Source organism: Stomoxys calcitrans, chromosome 3 (assembly GCF_963082655.1).
Source record: "Stomoxys calcitrans chromosome 3, idStoCalc2.1, whole genome shotgun sequence".
Classification (NCBI taxonomy): domain Eukaryota; kingdom Metazoa; phylum Arthropoda; class Insecta; order Diptera; family Muscidae; genus Stomoxys; species Stomoxys calcitrans.
The window spans coordinates 109,793,576-109,806,921 of NC_081554.1; the positions used below are offsets into that span (position 1 = coordinate 109,793,576).

Consider the following 13,346-nt stretch of genomic DNA (forward strand, 5'->3'; position numbering starts at 1 on the left):
GACAGGTTTTATGAACAGAAAAAGGGCATGCCTATGGGGTCTCCATTTTCGCCGATTGCAGCAGACACAATCATGGAGGAACTACTAGACAATTGTATTGATAAACTGACAAGCAAACCGCGATTTTTTACCAAATATGTAGATGACATATTTTGCATAATCGAGAAGAATGAAGTAGAAAACACACTCCGAATATTGAATTCATTCAATAAACTGATCCAATTTATAATGAAGAGCGAAACAAATGGCATGCTATCCTACCTTGACACAGTAGTCTATAGGAAAGGAAGCTCGATTGGTACCAAAAAGAAAAAGCATCGGGAAGACTAATCAACTTCTATTCAAAGGATCCAACGAGGAAAAAATCAACACTGCCACAAATTTCATCGATATGGTGTTCAAAATTAGCGACAAATCCTTCCACATCGAAAATGAGCGATTATTCAATATTCAAAAAGCAATAGGCTATCAGCATCCTTAAGAACATCAATATCATTTCTCATCAAACGCAGACAGGCTGGTATTATACCCAATTTCATTTTTAAACACAACAAAGAACGCATACAACATATTTCACACTCACAACAATATCTTGCCAAAAATTGCGAGAACATTAGAAAAACAAATATATAACTTTCACATTAGAATTCTGAAGCTTCTAGTACAATTGGGAAAAACGGTTACGAATCTAATAAAACACGTGAAGAACAAAAATTACACGGATACGAAGGAACTTGCACCAAGAATTTATAAAAAGACAACATATTTTTCAGGCTTTTCGTAGAGATTTGGTAATTCTAACATTTCCAACAAGGACTCATACCAACTGTACCTAAAAAGCGACAATACCGTCAACAACCTATTTAGCAAGACTAAAACCAGGATAAGGAAAGAGGAAAAATCGAACGTGGTATACAAGATAAGCTGCAATGGGGACAAGTCCAATTTATGCCCAATGACATATATTGGCACTACAAAAACAAAACTAAAGACAAGGGTTTCCGCTCATAAATCGGATCACTCACAGCCCACTGTGCAACTCGAGGACATGTACCAATTTCAAGAACGTCAAGATATTAGACCAAGAACCCAACTACAAAAGAAAATACACATTAGAAATGCTGCACATAATTAACACCCAAACTGACAATGCAGCAATATTTAGAAACTTAACACAAAAATATAAGCAATAGACAATAAGCGTCAGTCATTCTTGTATGGTATTAGAAATAAGTTCACTTTTTTTAAATGTAAGTTCTGTTTCAAACGTTAGATTTTAATCAAATTCATATTCTGTGCTTTTGTTAAATTCTATTGTACTTTACTTTACTTTACTTTAATTGGCTGTAACAGAATATTTGTTCCACTAACCGAACGTAGAATAGCGTTACCATTTTTTTTTATTAATTCATTGTATACATGAATTTCAGAATTAAATTAGTGCCTCAGCGCCGGTAGGCATTGTAGAGGCAAGTTGGCTTAACTCGTACAATAATATAATGAAAATAAAATATATATACAAAAGAAGTATGCTATTTAAATTTAACGTAGAAAGTGTTTCAACATTTACCAGAAGCAATTTATCATATAAGATGGTTTATAACAGATTCTCAAGACTTGTTAAAATATGCTCTCTCAATAATTTCTTAAAAATGCAAAGACTGTTGCAAGATTTTATTTCCTGTGGCAATTTATTGAATTCAGTACTTCCTGAAAATTCAATACGTTGCTTTGTTGTTTCGGTGCGACATAATGCTACTCGTAAGTGCTGATTATTCGTCGTATTAAACGAATTCTGATTTATTCTAAACGTAGTTGTGTAGTGGCCGATATTGTTAACGCATTTAAAAACGTATAAATTTGTTTGAAATTTATATAAACCACGAAGCGGTAATAGGTTTAAAAAAGTATTACAAAATAACGAACGTGTCGGATAATTCAATGGTACATTGGCTATGCGCTTCAAACATTTGCTCTGAAGTCTCTGCAATAATCTTAATTGTGTAGTTTGTTTGTTTGCGTATATAATCAACAAATAAATTAGTTGACTGTGAACCAAATCCTGATAAATGAGCAGCTTTGTCTTGTGGTCAAAAGCATATTTGAATTTATATAATATACCGATTACAGATAATATATTTGTTTTTAAATGTTTAATATGTTCATCCTAAGCTAGGTTTAATTGTAAATAAATACCTAAATACTTAACCGAACTGACCTCTGGTAACTCCTGACCGTCGGTTTGAATGGAAAAATCTGAAACAAAAATCCGTTGAGGCCGAAACCGCATTAATTTTGTTTTTGATCGGTTTAGAAAAAGTTTGTTAATACGCATATATTCAAAAATTAATGCAACATCCCGTTCTATATAAAACTTCACAAAAGCTTCGAATTTATATGGGTAAAATAAGCATAATTCGTCAGCGTACATAAACAGGCTACCAGTTAACTATAAATTTTTAATATCATTTATATATATTAGGAATAATAAGGGGCCTATGACACTACCTTGAGGTCCCCATGTTCCAATAGAGCCAATTCACTTATCTCGCCTTTAACTTGCACAAATTACCTTCTATTACGCAAATAGGGCGCAAACAATTCTAATTGGTGTCCACCAACACCATAATAGTTAAGCTTTTCAAAAAGTATTTTGTGGTCAATCATGTCAAATGTCTTTGATAAATCGAAAAAAAATGCCTACGACACCAGTATAACCTTTATCCAAGAAACTACATACATATGTGATTTTGAACATTAATCAGAGCTTCTTCAGTTACACATCCTTTCCTGAACCCAAATTGATTTCTACTTAAAAGTTCGTTGGTTTCAAAATAGGCAGATATTTGACGCTCCATAACTCTTTCATAGATGTTATTAATTACTGGCAATACTGATATTGGACGAAAGTTCGATATATCACTGGAACTTTTTTCTTTCGGTGTTGGGTAACTTTATGAATTTTTAAAACATCTGGGTATACTTTGGTATTTAACACATTATTAAAGATCTTAACTAGGTGCGGAGCAATACTTTCACGGCACGTCTTTGCCACTTTCGAAGAAACTTTGTCGTGTCCACAACTTTTATTTGTCTCCAGATTCGATATCTCTGACATAAATTCTTCAAGAGAGGTTGGAACCAATTCGAACAAACAAGGATAGCGATGCAAAGTTGCTAAAGGATTACAGGTATCAATTTGCTGAACTTCAATTGCCAACTTTAAATCTTGAATTAATTTCAAAAAATTTTGGTTTATAACTTCTGTTTTATCATGGTCGTCAAAAATGATATTTCCTCTACATTTATTTCAGCTCTAGAATTTCTGCCTAAGGTTTTATTTAAAAATCTCCAAGTTCGCCTGGAATCATTTTGAAAAGCCGTTAAATTACTTACATAGTAATTATTCATGAAGTTTTTGTAAGCATTCCGAATCACCTTTCCTATTCGCTTAAGTTGAAACTTGACATTTCCATCATTAGGATTTCTCCTCCTTAGAGACATTGAACTAAGACTGGCTTCAACGGAAGATTGTACCGCAAATCGGGATTTGTGATTGAACAGAATCCTGTACTTGTATACTGGCATCAATCGAACAAAATATTATATTGTGATTACTTAATTTACATTCTATCGAAAAAATGCCTAAATGTTTTGTGACATTGTTGTAGACATGATCGAGACTAGCATAACTCTGAGATCGCGTTACCATAGTGTGACAATTCCATACATTATAGTTCTGCAACATTTTAAGAACATCATCCAATATGATGCCTTGAGTATCTGTATTCGCGTCACCAATAAGAATAATAGGATTTCCAACGCAAAAGTTTTTTGATGGGTTTAACTATTCTATCATCGTCATACAGCTCGTGGTTCATACGACGCCAAGTATATTGCAACAAATGTTTTCAAACTTAAGCAAAATCGGAAATTAAATATGCCTTTTAGTAGCCGAAGATTTCAAACCTGGAGTCTATGTAGGGGCAATGAAAAGATATAGTCCTATGCAGCCTATCCTCGTACATAATAGATAAAAAATACATTTGTGCCAAAATTTAGTTTTCATAAACATAAAACAATTAAGTTAAATCTTACACTTATAATGACGTTATTCCAAAATTGGGGTTTGATATTCACAAACTTTGGCACGAGTTATTTATGGCAACAAAAGTAAATCAAAGACCAATGAATCGTAAAATTGGAAACAGTTCTTACCCAAGGCGGATTTTAAAATGTGGTCTCACGCGACCAGCTGTTTACAGCCGGCCAGGTTTGACAGTATTAAATGTCAGATTTTTGTTTGCATTCTCTTTGTTTTCATCTTCTTTCTCGCATATTATCAGCTCATGTACACACACGTATACACACAAAAGCTTAAATATGTACTTAATCGTACGTATTTTGACGTATTTTGAAATATTTTGTAATCAGCTGTTTATTTTCCTGTGTTCTGCAATGAATTCGCAATATATATACTCGCTGTTGGTGACAGCAGAGAATTGGGAGTGTTGTTAAATAAATCAAAATTCAATGAAAAAATGCATAAACATGAACTATTAAATGTAATTTAATTTTATAGGTATGCAGCTATGCACTTATAGAACAATTTTAAAAATTATTACATATAAATAATGAAATTAGTGCATTTCATCTTATTTCGCAGAGGCAAGTTGGACCGATTTGAAACCGGAAAATAGTAATGATCTTCGATTACCGGAACTTTAAGTTTAATTTGCAAAATTCTTGCGATTTCGGCTATCGGAACAGGCCTGATAGCGAACTGAACACATTTCGTCACTGGTTTCATTCAACGCCAAAACCGGACATAGTACCAGCTAGTACCGACTTGAAGGCTCGTATTATGTTCTCTTTTCGCGAAGTTTTTTTATTCATTGTTTTTTTTAGATAAAAGATTTTGAAGCAAAATTCATTCAGTAGGGCATTCCCCCTTAACTTATAAATCGATTTTAAGAAAATTATTATGTTATCATTGAGATTTTTGTAGTGTTTCAACAAATTAGTCGCGAAAAACAGTTTTCCACTGTGAAAAACGAACATAGTACCACCCAACTTGGAACTTTTTCACGCATGATACACAAATCCGTGTCACTCGTTCATCTCTGATTAATATGTTGGCCAGTGTTACTAACACCCGAAATAGCACATGCGCTCATACATTGCAAATTTTAGAGCCATACTATAAATATATGTATTTTTCAGGACATTCTATAGTAATACATGATACACATCTACAAATATTGAGTATGTCCTACCTTGTTAGAGTCTTCAATTGTTATTAAACTATAACAAACTTTTTTAAATGCAGTGATGCCACCGGCGAACACACACATTCACGTCCTTATTTTAAGTCACTCTCTCGACAACCGTACTCTTTTTATTTGTGGGCTTTAAAATATTTCATTTAGATAATTTTCCTATAGCAAAGGTCTTGTATCAAGTATTTTTTTAATTATTTCTTTTTAGAAATCCCCAATTATGCTTTCACGACTTGTTTTTATGTGCCTTGTTCTTATCGATTTTGTATGAAGCCGTGTCGTTATGTTTTTCCGGATTTTACTTATAAATATTTAAATAGAATATTGCAATCGTTCTTATCACTGTTTTATCAATTTTATGTCGACAGAAAAGGGTTTCATTTCATTGTGCCAGTTTTCTAATTATTACGAGAGCTTATAATAAGTAGTTGTATTTATTTTTATCCGTTCGAAATATTCATGTTGTTTTAAATCAAATGACTTTGCTATCTGTCAACACTATATGTTATCCTTCTAAAATATGTCAAGAATGTTTGTTGCTAACAGAAAGCTTAGCAGAAAAGCTTTTCACCAGTAAGGAACAACATAACATAACACAGGATAAGAATGGCTTTCCAATGAAGAGATGATGGCTGTTCCGATCAGAAACAGTAAAACTCGATTTTTCTTTTAAATGACGGTACGTAGGTCAAGCGAAATTTTCGCCAGGAATTTTTATTAAATTAAAGCGTTGATTGGCTGTTCTTGAATTTGTAAAACATCAGTTTATTGAAATAGCAACGTTATGTTCTAGTTAAAGACAAAATAGCTTTCCCATCTTAAGTAATCTTGATGATTATCTATTACAAAATGAGTACAAGAACACATCGCAACTACACAATTGTTATTTGAATTGGATAATAACAAAATATTAAATACAATAACAGTCGTTCCAACAGGTCATGATACGCGGATGGATCAAAGCTATGGGACAGGATGGGCCTGGGGGTGTTCATTGAGAACCCAGGGACTACGATATGTTTTAGACTGTCTGGCCATAATACGGTCCTGCAGACAGAGATCCGGGCGATCACAGAATGTGTGAGGTGGTGTGGTGGTAACACGAGGACGTTGAGTGTGAACATCTTTACGGACAGTTAAATGGCCATAAGGGCAACAACACCAGGCAGGCGAGGTCACGAACACTCTGCAGTGTAAGAAGGAGATTAACTCTGAGGATGGCACAATCCGCATCATTTGGGAGCCAGGACATAGCGGAGCAAGGGGGAATGAAATAGCAGACGATTTGGCAATGACGGCCGGAGGATTTCCGTCAATAAATTTGGTTAACGCAAAGCCTTTTGGGTCGACGCAGTCCGAGTTAAAGGCGTGGGCTACGAACGCGCATTTAACACTGTGGAACAGCTAAGTGATCGATCGGCAGATAAAAATTCTATGGGTTGAGAAGACTAGGCTTTTACTGAAAGCAAGAGGTCCATATCATAACGTGATACATAGGACCACGCGCTCACTTATGCAAAATCGGTGAGACACGTGATAGCATATGTAGACCATGTGGGAAAGATGATGAGACGTTGGAGCTTTTTCTATGTCATTGCCCGGCTTTCGGGTCTAACAGACATCGGCACTAGGACACAATACCAGACATGAACCAATTCAGAGCGTGGTATTTCCAACTTAGATTTTCTTTTTCGAAGTTAGTTTTTAGTATTTAGAGTTTACAAATAGCCGAAAATTGGCTTAGGTGTATATCCATAGTGGCATGGGGCGCTCTTTTCAACCCAAATTAACCTATTTCAAATAAGTTACCCAACTTTAATCTAATTTGGCTCAATTTCGATTAAAACAAAGAAAATTTTTATGTTTTAGCTAACTGTTACTTATCTGTAATATGTTCATTAACTTGGGTACTTAACCTAATTTCTTCTCAACAATTAAAATATTCCCACATAACGTTTTTATTTGACCATAAATAAATAAATAAATTTTTTATTTGCAAAGAAAATCTCCAATCATTGAGCTCGTCTCGAAAGAGAATCGAGAATATGTTTGTATTTTCAGTTTAACATTTGTAACAAAACTAGTTTCTTCAAATTGAATAAACAAATATTCGTTAAAAATTTTCTACGAATTTTTACAAGTTTTAACTTACAATTTTGTTAAAAATAGACTTAGGTTGAAAGATTTGGTAACAGATAATGTTCTTTTAACTTCTTAGTAAATTTTTCAACACGTTGCTCATCATTAAACAAACAAATCTTAGGTTAGGTTCACGAATTATTCAAGTGGCCGATGAGTAGAGCGGACGTGTTTTCATTTGGCTCCTCAAAGAAAAATATTCATATCTCAGAATAGGTACCTATTATGAAAAATTTAAGTGATGGCATCACACCGTAGCATGCTGTCCACTCCTGCTATAGGTGTGGGTGCCTTGGCACCAGTAGTTGAAAGTAATGCTTCAAGCGCACAACCAGTCGTCACACTAACTAATGAAGAAGAGAGGGATATACCAGGGAGATGCACAGTTCGTCCACTTGAAACCTTCCGATTCAAATATCGACGGTGTAACAGAAGCAGTCATCGCAGCCGAATCGAGAGATGAGGGCAGCGGGATGACGGCAGAAGTGAGCGAGGGCTTTGCTAAGCTCACAAGAAGACCGAGAAGGCGATCCGCGGCACGACGAAGGAGACAGAGGAGCAGCGCAACCGGGCGAAAGTGCAGGATGCTGGAAGGGATACAAATGACATTTCAGGCACTTCTACGGAAGCTGGGAAGAGAATCAGATCTACCGAAAAGCATAACACTGCTAAAATGCTTCCCGCTTTTATGTACTCTGAGAAGATCAAGCCAGACAGTGTCCTGTAGAGGGAGACAAAGTCGGAACAAAAATGAAGAAAGCGCGCACAGCCTCTGAGTCTTCATGGAGGACTATGACTTCCAAAAGCATGACACAGCCATCACGTAAGGGGAAGATGATCGCTGAAAAAGGGAAGGAGCCGCCCTCTTACGTCCGAGTGGCAAGGAAGCACAAGAGATACGAGCTGTTATCAATATCGGCAGTGCATCCAGTAGGATTCCACCAGACCCTCTGTCCCAAGTGAAGGATCTGATTAATAAGAGGATTTTCGAAGATATGTGGAAGTCTAAAGAGTCCACCCATACAAATGATGAGCTGCGAGTATAGAGGGGACATCTGTACGCTGTGCTTTGCGTCAGCAGAATATATTGATACCGTCAAGAACCTCGTCGGAAGCATCCACACTCCCTAGGGCGCAAAGCTTGACCTGTTGAGAAAGATGGATATCTCCCAGCTCACGAAGGCACAGGGGCTGACGACGAGACCATCAAAGGGATCCCAAAGTCAACATTTGACTAATCGATTAATCGACTTTTTGTGTTAAAAAGTCGAAGTCGACTTTCAATGATTAAAAAGTCGTATAATCGATTATGAAGTCGAACAGAAAGCTTGTGGCGGCTGGAAATGATTTATCAAGCTGCAGAGAGATACAAGTTTTGATTTGCTTACGTTGCTGCTAGGTAAGAATTTTGTACAATTTTCTGAAATTCATTTTGGGACTTTATTCTCAAGTGCTACGATTCATTACTCTTTGGTTTATTGTTGTTGCCATAAATATATTATTTATGCTAGGTACACATTAACGCGTTTTGCTTATGTTGTTTTGAAAAACATCTCAACCGTTCACACTAGTTGAGATGTTCTGGAAATTGCACTTTTTCACTCTCCAACATAAATGTTATGAAGCACTATTGTTAAGATTTGTTTTTTCTTGCTCTGTATGCAAAATTTAGTTGATTTTACATTTTTTTGAAAAAATTCGATTTTTTTTACATTATTTAGGGCTGTGTTTATTTAGCACAATTTAGGCATTTATTTGGGATCATATGCCTTGAAAATTACTCCTTTTTGTAGCAAACGAGTCGTTTTGCCTTTATACAAATTGAATACTTATTTAAACGGAAGGCAAAATTTGGTAATATCATTACATAGTTGAATCGATTTGATGAACTTTGGCAACGGTATTCGGATGGGTAATAAAAATTCGTGTCAAAATTTGCGCATATCCAAGCAAAATTTTAGGGATTACGTCCTTAAAATTGTAATATTTTTAGTTTTGTTGTTGTAGCAATTGTTGTACACTGAGGCGGCAGCCCTTGTCGATGAATGATTCCATCGGGTCAATCCGATACGTACAACCGGCTGCCATTGAATTGCTAATAGTTTTATTTGTATGGAAGGTGAATTTTAACACAAATTTATTTTTTATCCATTTGGCGTTTACGTTCATTTTTCATTGCTCCTAGACTGAACCCCGAATTTAAAATCTTCAGCTCCCAAAAGACGTATTTAATGTCAGGAGCCATGGACGATTCGGAACAAAGTTTCTGGACTGAACCATATCAACTACCAATTATTTTATTTCCTAACACTGGTCCGAGGACCTGAATTACAAATATAAGTTACAAATTTAAATTATTTATTTTCCTCAGAGTTGTCAAAGTCGGATGAAACAGTGATGAGACGGGGAGACGGTGGAGCATTAATAAGCGGGGCCAAGCCCTGGCAGAATTTCTGTGTACTAACGACCTAATAGCACTTAATAGTCCCAACTCCTCCCTCCCCTAGATGACTGGGGAGAATCGCAATATTGGGAAAGAGGTCCGCAGTCTTTATAACAGAGCACGTCGTAAAAAAACGGAAGTTCATTGGGATGTCTATAACACACGTCTGAAGGAATTCAATAAGATTATCAGAGCAGCATAACGTGACTCCTGGAAGCTTTTCTGCGAACAGGTCGATAGCATAGATGATGCCACCAAGATGAAAAACTTTCTATCAAAACCCCATGTCCAAACTGAAACTTTAGTGGACAACATGGGAGTGAGAGCAGAACCGACGGAGGCTTTTCATAAAAACGAATTTTCGACATGACACGATGGGACTCACGGAGACAACGGAATCTTGGAATAACGAGGTTGATCGAAGGCTTATCATTACAGAATTTATGGTAAAGGAAGCCTTGAGGAGCATCAAACCATTTAAGTCAACCGGACCTGATGGAATATTTCCGGTGTTACTAAAGAAGGAGGCCGACTATCTGGCGCCCCATCTGGCCACAGTTTACACATCGTGCCAAGGACTTGCGTATACTCCGAAAGCCTGGCGGGAGGCAAGGGAAGATAAGTTATGCGACACTAAAGGCCTACAGACCTATAAGCCTTACGCCCTTATTACTCAAAACTACGGATCGAATCGTAGATACCATGATAAAGAGTAGGACATCCAGCGAAATGCTTAAATACAAACAGCATGCCTATGTCAAGGGAAGGTTGGTGGAGACTGTCCAGCACGACAGGTCGGTATGGCTTTCGTTATAATGACGGGACACATGTGCCTCGATCTCACTTTTGTAAAATAGGTGTGGCAAGTGATGACATGTGTAGGGCATTTGGGGAAGATGATGAGATTTTGGAGCATTTCCAATGTCATTGCCCGCCTTTCGCGGCCAACAGACAACGGTACTTCGGTGGGGACGCAATACCAGACATGAACCTTCTACGGGGAGTGGTATGAAAAGCAATTAGGCATTTTGTAAATAGGATATCCTGAGTTAGATTTTCTTTTTCGATGTTATTTCTTAGTATTTAGGGCGCACAACAAGTCGATTACCGGCTTAGATGTAGGTCAATAGTGGCATGGGATAGATTAATTTCCGCACCCTCCTTTCAACTTAACCTAACCTAAAATTATCATTCATGTAATCATCTCTTGATCAAAAACTTGAAAATGCAAATTTGCCCATAAACATTTCATTAAGGAACAGGGGCAAACTATTCAAGTTTTAGGTTAGGTTGAAAAGGGGGTGCAGATATTAATCCGCCCCATGCCACAATGCCAGTAATCGGCTTGTTGTGTGCTCTAAAAACTTTAAAGTAACCTCTAAAAAAAAATTTAAGATAGGAATTCCGTGCTACTTACAAAATCCCTTATTGTTTTCAATACCACTCCCCTAAGTTGGATCATGTCTGATATTGTGTCTCCACATAAGTACCGGTATCTGATGTACGCGAAAGCCGGGCAATGACAAAGGAAATGCTCCAACGTCTCATCATCTTCCCCGCATGCCCTACACATGCTATCACTTGCCGCACCGATTTTACATAAGTGAGCTCGTAGTCCTATGTGTCCCGTTACGATACCAATAGCTTTACTGACCTCCTTCTTGCTTCCTTTCAGTAATAACCTCGTCTTCTCACGATCCGGATTGCCCCCATAGGATTTTCGTCGTCCTTCCGACCGTTTCGCTGTTCCACAATGTTGCATGCGCATTCGTCGCCCACTCCCTTAACTGGGACTGCATCGACTCGAAAGGATTCGGGTTAACCAAGTTTATTGGCGGCAGTCCTCTGGCCTTCACCGCCAAATCGTCTGCCCTTTCCTTTCTCCTCACTATGGCCCATCACAAAAACGATGCGGATTTTGCCATCCTCAGAGAAGACGTTAATCTCCTTCATACACTGCAAGACTGTTCGTGACCTTAACGTCCTGGTTGTTATTGCCCCTATGGCAATTTTGCTGTCCGTAAAGATGTTCACACTCGACGTCCTCGCGTTAGCACCTCACCACTTCACGCATTCCGTGATCGCCCGGATCTCCGCCTGTAGGACAGTATTATGGTCAACCAAGCCATGTGATAGAGCAGTCCTCGTGGCACTAGACCTTTCGAAGACATTGGACACGGTCAGCCATGCCAAATTATTTGAGGACATCGCCAACATGTCCCTCCACACAGGCTTGAAACGCTGGTTCGCGAATTATCGCCAGTCATTTGTAGAATTTAGGGATTATAAGTCGAAGCACCGTAGAGTGAAACAGCAATTCCCCAAGGTGGGGTGATATCCGGCACTGCGTAACCTCTACCTATCCTCCATCCCACCCCCTCCAGACGGCATAGAGATCGTATTATATGCGGACGATTGTACGATCATGGCATCAGGCCCCCCACCCATTGATGACATCTGCGATAGGTTGAACGTCTACCTCAACGAGCTTGCCTCATATTTCGCTGGGAGAAATCTGAGGATATCTGCCACCAAATCTTCAGCCAAATTGTTCACTACGCGTGAGTTGAATACTGAGCTGACTGTGATTGTCGATGGAGAAATGATTCCGACCATCAAGTGTCCTAAAACACTTGGCGTCACATTTGACAGCTCTTACACATTCTCCCCACATGCCACAGCAATCTGCGATAAAATCAAAAGTAGAAACAAGATTCTCAAGTCACTTGCTGGCAGCACTTGGGGTGCAGACAAAGAAACCTTGTTGACCACGTACAAAGTGATTGGCCGGTCTGTGGTATATTATGCAGCACCAGTGTGGTCTCGTCAACTCTGTGACACGCAGTGGAATAATATTCAGATCTGTCAGAATGCCACCCTCCGAACTGCGACGGGATGTCTCCTCAGCTCTCATGTGCACCACCTCCTATCAGTGCGAAGACATAACTACATGCTGTCTAAGCAATACCTTTTGGCCTTTTGGACCATCCAAATCATCATCTTGTGGATAGATATCCACTGCCCAGACGCTTTAAGGTCGATTTACTTGATCTAGATCGTGAGGTTCAACGCTACTAGAGAGAACCTCTAGATCAAGCGGCATATCAAGCGGGTCTAGACAACATTCATGCAGACACGGTAGCAGATGCGGTAAATGGCTACCAGGTGAATATAGTCCTTGGAGAACGACCGCCTCCCATTGACCTGAAGAAACGTACCTCCCCCGGCAAACCAGAGTAGTTCTGGCTCAATTACGTTCCGGCAGATGCAGCCGCCTCAACTCCTACAGAGCAAGGATTAATGCCGACGTGGAAAATGTATGTCCCCATTGTAACCAGGAACCGCACGATATACGTCACCTGTTAAACTGCCCAGCCAGAACCACTCGACTCAGACCCAGATCCCTGTGGACGCACCCCATCTTAGTCGCAGAGTTCCTGGGTCTTGACACTCAACAGAATCAAGCAGACGAGAGATAGAACACA

At 38.4% G+C, this 13,346-nt stretch overlaps 1 protein-coding gene and 1 long non-coding RNA gene across 2 annotated transcripts in view; one reads left to right on the forward strand and one right to left on the reverse strand.

Annotated features, from left to right (window-relative positions):
* The window catches only part of LOC106088828 (uncharacterized), a 109,506-nt gene extending 103,744 nt beyond the window's left edge, over nt 1-5,762 (reverse strand). Inside the window, exon 1 of the mRNA XM_013254521.2 lies at nt 5,277-5,762. The gene's annotated coding sequence lies outside the window, so the exon portion shown is untranslated. The remainder of the gene's footprint in view (nt 1-5,276) is intronic.
* Nucleotides 5,763-9,227: 3,465 nt separating this feature from the next.
* On the forward strand, nt 9,228-9,713 carry LOC131995560 (uncharacterized). Its single transcript, XR_009397510.1, has 3 exons — nt 9,228-9,330; nt 9,412-9,537; nt 9,604-9,713. It is a non-coding gene; the product is annotated as an uncharacterized LOC131995560 (long non-coding RNA).
* Nucleotides 9,714-13,346: the final 3,633 nt, after the last annotated feature.